The following is a 6,681-nucleotide window of genomic DNA, read 5'->3' as shown; positions in this document are numbered from 1 at the left end:
GAAATAAACATGTAATTATCAAAATAATATATCCGTATTCCATTTTTAAATTTTCTATACTAAACAATTATATTTTAGTTTACATTTCTTATGTTTATGAAATAGTTTTCATGGTGTTGCTTTGCTTTATTGTTATTGAGAGTTTCTTATATATTTTGATTGAATAGGTATGCCATAAAACAAGTCTTCCTATGTCATGCTATGTTATCATTTTTTAATTATTATTACTTCAAATCGTTAAATTTTCGATATCGATATTTCGATATTTTAAAATATCGATATTTTAGTGCCGATATAATATCGATATCGATATTGCTATCCGATATCGATATCGATATCGATATTTTGCTTTCGATATCCCATCCCTAGTGTCCACCAGACAGCTTACTCCTCCTCTAGCTCGTATAATAGGCAAACCGCCGTGCTCTCCTCTCACATGATGATTCTCCAACGTGCGGTCGCCCCTCTGTGGGCACACTCCTCAAAACTCTCCTCTTCTTCTTGCAGTTTCTTCGGTTCTTCTCCAAATCCTCCTCTTTTATTGCTGATCATTCTCTCGCCCAGAGTCTCCGGCTTCATTTTCTGTCTCCGACATCTTCGCTTCTATGCGCCCCACTAGGCGATCGTTCCCTTTTAAAAAATGATTTAATTCTCCGGTCTCTCCGGTGTGTTTTTCAAGGTCTGACACCGCCTTGCTTAGGTCCTGGGCCGTAGCCGTACGGACATTAATCCATTCAAGCGTCCTGGCATGAAATTGTTCTGAAGAGACTTCTGGTAGTAATTGGATCTCCTGCCGAGGTGGGTTGCCTGCTGCTAAGGCTTGGTTGACAGCAGCGTGAGGTTCACATTTTCCAGGTTCAGAACTGATCTTCTTACTATTCCGTTACTCGTCATAACTCAAATAAAACAATGAAAAAACAATTTTTTTTTTACTGAAAATTACTTCAGCATCTTAAGTTCCCGGGTTTCGGCACCAGTTATCTTTTACTTAAGTGAAACCAAAAATAATAGGAGAGAGAGGAGTGTGAAATGAAACTCTTGAAGTACTCTCAATGACTGGTTTATTTGCGGAGCCAGTCCGTCCATATATTTACAATCGGTCAGCTGATAGTCCGTAACTTTCAATATGATGTATATACAGAGCCGAACTGGACTCTATAAAGATCAATCTTTGTATAACAACTGAGTTGGTCATTTCTCTCTCCCCTTTCGCTTTTTTAGTCTTTGAGTTCTCAAACCTTTAACTACAGCCGTAACCCGGGAACTTTAGATACTGGAGTAATTTATGTTTTCAAGAAAAATTTTTGTTGTTGTTTTCTTATCTTCCTTTTTTTTTCTTCTTCTCTCATTTGTTTTTAATAATTACTGCAAATGGGATCGTATCTAGTTTGTCTTCGTCAGGCGTCTACTGGCATAAGCCACAGGGCGATCTCCCAATTCACCCTCCTGCGACAACACAGCTCCCAGCGCGTAATGAGTCGCGTCTGTTGTGATGATAGTGAATGTGCGAGTAAAGTCTGGAAACGCAAGCACTGGCTCCCACTGCAGCTTCTTCATACACCGCCTGATGTTGTCTTCCCCCATTTGAGTTATCATCAGTTTTCGGCCTGTCTTCAATATATTATTGAGCGGGACAGTACCTCGTCATGTCATGCACAAATCTCCTGTTATAGTTCACTATTCCCAACAACATCCGAACTCCCTTCACATCCGTAAGCAAGGTCATCTTCTACATAGCCGCGACTTTATCCGCATCGGATTTCACTCCCTCCCTGGAAATCGTGTGTCTCAAAAAACTAATTTGTTCCTGGTCTAACGATGATTTGTCTCCTGACAGTTTGAGACCAAATTGTCAGATTCTATCCCAGCGGGTGAAACCCGGGAACTTTAGATACCGGATTAATTTTCTCTTTTAAGAAGAATTTTGTTGTTTTATCATCTTAATTTTTCTCTCTCTCTCATTTTTTTTTGTAAATAATGTCTGCTAATGGTAACAGGATCGTTAGACAAGCAGTTTTGAACCTGAAAGCTTTGAATAAAAACGCGGTCTAAAACGCACCTCCTATGGCGGTGAATCCTCCACCTCCGGAGCTTGCTCCACTACCGGAAGTCTCTCTAGTGGAAGCCCACGCCACAACACTGGAGTGGATAGAAGTACGTACGGAAACCGTACAAGACTTGAGAAAGGCCGTTTCTGACCTCGAAAGGTTTACAGGGGAAACGGGAGAACTGAGCCACTTCATAAAAGGGATGACCGACTTATAAGCCAAATTGAAGCAAAGTTTATAGAAAATCTACTCGATAGTGAAGTTGCAGAGGCATTAAAAGCAGCGGTCGTCTGCATCCTAAATCAGATTCGGGCGGATGAAGAGACCCCTTGGAGGGGTGGAAACCATTGAGAATAGATCGAGTCAAGAAAAAACAAGAAGTAACGGCCGCCGATAAGACCGCAAGTAGCAAATGGCCCCCGCACCCGATGGTTTGAATATGGGATAGAAGAACATATTGCCCGAAAGTGTCCCTATATGTATCGGTGGAGAGTGCAAAATAAGCTTGAACGGGAATTGGGAAGTCAATGCATAGAGATTACGGAGGAGATCTCTCGAAGGACGAATGGATCCGCAAGTGAAACTATGGAATTATCCAAGATCTCGGAGACAGAAACCGAGGGAGGAGACACGGTTAGCAAGGCAAGAGAAGAACTTGGAGGCGAAAAGGAGAAGTAGCTAGAACACAAGGAGAGTTCTAAGGAACACAAAGGGGCGACCGCACGTTGAAGAACCACCATGTGAGAGGAGGGCACGGCGGTTTGCCTATTATACGAGCGAACAGAGGAATAAGTTGCTTGGTGGACACTTGCAGCTCTAACACGATTGTCTGCCAAGACGCCCTTGAGCGATTGAGTGGCGGAGAGAGGGAACTACAGGTCAGAGTATTTAACTGTCAGTTGATCACTCTGGGTGAACTCAGTAGCATTGGAGGGGAAGCAGAAATAGAATTAGACAAGTGGAGGGCTAAGGGGAAGAAGATAACAGTCCATATAACGGGAAAAATGCATCGAGACTACCAGATGATTGTTGGCTGCCATCTATTGGAAAAGGTAGGAGCGAAGATAACTAACAGTGGTGGTGGTCAGTGGGATATTAGAATTGGAGGGAAGAGATACAGCTGCCAGAAACTCATGGGCGACGAAAAGGCGATATTATGTGCAATTACTTAGGAAGGGAGTGGGAAGAACAAAATACTGACCGAGTTCGACAATATTTTTTTCAAAGAAGAAAAAGTATTAGGGACCACGGGAAAAACTTCATGAAATATTTTTGAAACAAGATAGGGTGGCCTACGTGAAGGAAAGGCGTTATTCCCAGGCACTTCGACAGCACATTAGGAATGAAATAGAGTTTTACGATACATAAGTTTACGAAGTCAAGGGATAATCGTGGACAGCACTTCACCCTATAACATTCCATTGTGGGGGGTATAAAAAAAGAATGCAATTGGTAAGAACGAGGAAAAGTTCCGAGTTATAATAGACTATCGCAAGTTCAATGAAAATACGGTTGATGAGAAGTACCGTATCCCGAGGTTCGAGGACGTTCTGGATATGTTGGGCGGTGCTAAAATTTATAGCACATTAGACTTAAAAGACAGGATACCACTAAATTAAAATGAATTCCAGGAACTAGCATAAGTTTGCATTCACATTTGGACGAGGCCATTATGAATTCACCAGAATGCCGTTTGGTCTCAAAAATACCCCCGTTAGATTTCTCCAAGAAGCTCATGGATGAATCCTTGAGAGAATTGGATAAAGCAGTTTGTCAAGTCTACATGGACGACTTGCTAGTATTCAGTAGATCAGAAAAGGACCACATGGAGCATTTAAGGAGTGTGTTCCAACGGATTGAATTGGGATTCAAGCTAACCAGAGAAAAGTCTATGATAGGGCAAGACCAGATTTGTTTTTTGGGACATACTGTCTCCAAGGAAGTTGTGAGACCAGACATTTAGAAAGTGTCGGCCCTACAAAGGATGGCAGTACCAACAGACCTAAAAGGAATACGGCGATTACTGGGGGGCGTTAAATTGTCACAGATTTTTTCCGGATATATCGGAGTATCTTGTGCCCTCAAAAATTTGTTAAAGAAAGGGAGCACATTAGTAGTGACGCTAAACATGGCCCATAACGTCGGAAAATGCATTGAGCAGCTACAGCGTAGCTACAGCTACAGGAACCACTTTGCTTCTACACATGACCGAATGGGGGAGAAATATTTTCTTAAGATAGTATCTTTTGGGCTTTCCCGGTATTCCTTGGTGACACTAAGCAAAGCCGACCGTTAGATCGTAGCCAATCTTCTCTTTTGCCGGTTCCAGGCTGGGGAGGCATTCCTCAGAATTTTTCCGATCTCTCTAAAACAGAAAACAAAACATGAATTAGTAAATTGAGTACTACTTTTTTCTACCGTGGGAACTTGAAGGTCTTGGTGAAATACTTATCTTTGTGTTGGGGTGCTTGTTCTGTGGAAACTGTGACTGATATCTGGAGATGAGGGTCCTTGCCACGGGGTTTTGCGAGATGATTAGTTTTGGACAGATAGATAATTAAATAAACAAAGTAAAAAAAACATAATACTAAGCAAGAAGAAATGAAGAGGAGAAAGAAAACGAAAGAGAAAGGTGGGGGGGGGGGGAGAGCGATAGAAGAAAGGACTTAAGGAAGGGTAATGTTGATAGGGTTTCTTGGGTCCTACCTGCCCAGCCATCTCGCAGGAAGGGGGATAGGGTGGGTGGACGAAATAGAGGATTAAAGGAAGCGGGAATGTTTTCAAATAATTTAGTATGTCTTTATTTGATGAGCTGTTGTACTGTTTCCAGTAGTGCGTGGATGGATGTGCGTCATGTTAAGTCTCTCTAGGGATGTTCCTCTGTATACCTTCTGTAGCATGCTGTTCTGGTACTGTTGTAGTGCTTCAGGGCAGTTATTGCCATACCTCAGAATATTTTTTTATTTTCAAAAGCCTCTTTATTGATAAAATATATATATAATACGGATTATATGTTACAAATAATATATAATACATTATACAATTTTTCTTGTTTTGCCTTACGGCAGTATAAGATTAGCAAACATAGTCCGCCGAAGGCGGTTTTACATTTTGTGGCTCTATAGCCGGGGGCTTACAAAGAATGGAGAGGGACCATTCCGGCTGGTGGCGGTGGTGGTGTGATGACTTCAAGCTGCAGAGCCCGAAGTCCTTGGAGGGGCGATATCTCTGAAGAGTGGGTTGGCACAGGCCTTCAGACCATCAAAGAATTTGATGTGCCTTCGGCCTATGTACTCCGGCACAGAGGGTAGCTGGAGTTCCTGGTGGATGGTAGTGTTTCTGGCCCTCTGTAGAGTAGTTCCACGGACGATTCGCCGGAGGACGGAATTCTGATAACTCTGCAGCTTTTCAAGCGTTGTTCGGTAGAGGTGACGCAGGAGTGGTGCACCATAGAGCAGAGTTGGTCGTATTATGGCCTTATAGATTTGCAGCTTCAGCCTTAGTGAGAGTTGAGGCGATTTTAGTAGATGGTAGAGCCTGTAGCTCTTCTGGCGAGCCAGCTTAAGTCTCTCCCGAACGTGACTGGAGAAGGTGAGGTACCTATCCAATGTGACACCCAGGTAGAGAATGGAGGTGGAAATCCGCTGGTCGACTTCATCTACTTTGAACGTGGTAGGCAGTGGTTTCTTTCCTGTTTGGAGCGACATCACTATGGCGTCCGTCTTTCCAAGGTTTACCCTTAATCCCAATACTTTTTAGGGCATCAGTGATGGTGGTTGCAGCGTCTTGAGCATGGGTTAGGGCTGTTTTTGCATTAATGCTGGAGGCGTAGATGCCGATGTCGTCTGCGTAGGCTGCTACCACTGCCTTTGGGTGTTCGATGGCTACTAAAGGTGCCGTAAAGACTACAAATAGTACTGGACCTAGTACCGATCCTTGAGGCGACTCCCCGTTTGAATCCGGTCTGCTGTGGTGCGATGACGTTCTCCTCTCTGCAGTGTTCCATCAGGTGGTGGTTGATAAGCCGTTCAAACACCTTACTCATGTGCGAGAGGAGACTGATCGGACGATAGTGCTCGGTCGAGTCTCCCTTCTTCCCCGGCTTGAGTAGAGGTACGACGATAGCTTGCTTCCATAATGTGGGAAAGTACGAGAACCGCATGCATGAGTTGAAGATGTTGAGTAGGAAGCATCTTCATAAGTACATACGGGATTCCGTCCAGTCCTGACGCCTTGTTCCCTTTGACGCTTCGTAGTACGTACTCTAGCTGGTCGAAGGAGGAGAATAGATGCTTCTCGTTGGGGCTCGGTGGTCGTGATGGTTGTGGATGGGGTGCACTGGTAGTCCGTTCAGCATCCTGCGCTGCATAGCTTGTGGCCAGGAATTCAGCCTGTTCCCCCGATATCAGGAGGTCGTCGCCTGATGTGAGGTGCACACTTCCCTTCTTGTTGACGAAGGACCTCACGAGTCTCCAGTACTGGCGATGATCATCGTGTGTCCTCCGTAGTTGGTCATGCCAGAGCGAGGTCTTCCAGTCCCGCATGAGACTAGCTATCTGCCGGTTCATCGCATTGATTGCCGGCTTCAGGCTGTAGTCATGTGTGCGCTGGTATATGTTGCGGAGGTTGTTTC

This window comes from Halyomorpha halys, unplaced genomic scaffold (assembly GCF_000696795.3).
Source record: "Halyomorpha halys isolate HHAL.00 unplaced genomic scaffold, Hhal_1.1 Scaffold64.1, whole genome shotgun sequence".
NCBI classification, from domain to species: domain Eukaryota; kingdom Metazoa; phylum Arthropoda; class Insecta; order Hemiptera; family Pentatomidae; genus Halyomorpha; species Halyomorpha halys.
This window is presented reverse-complemented; position numbering follows the sequence as displayed.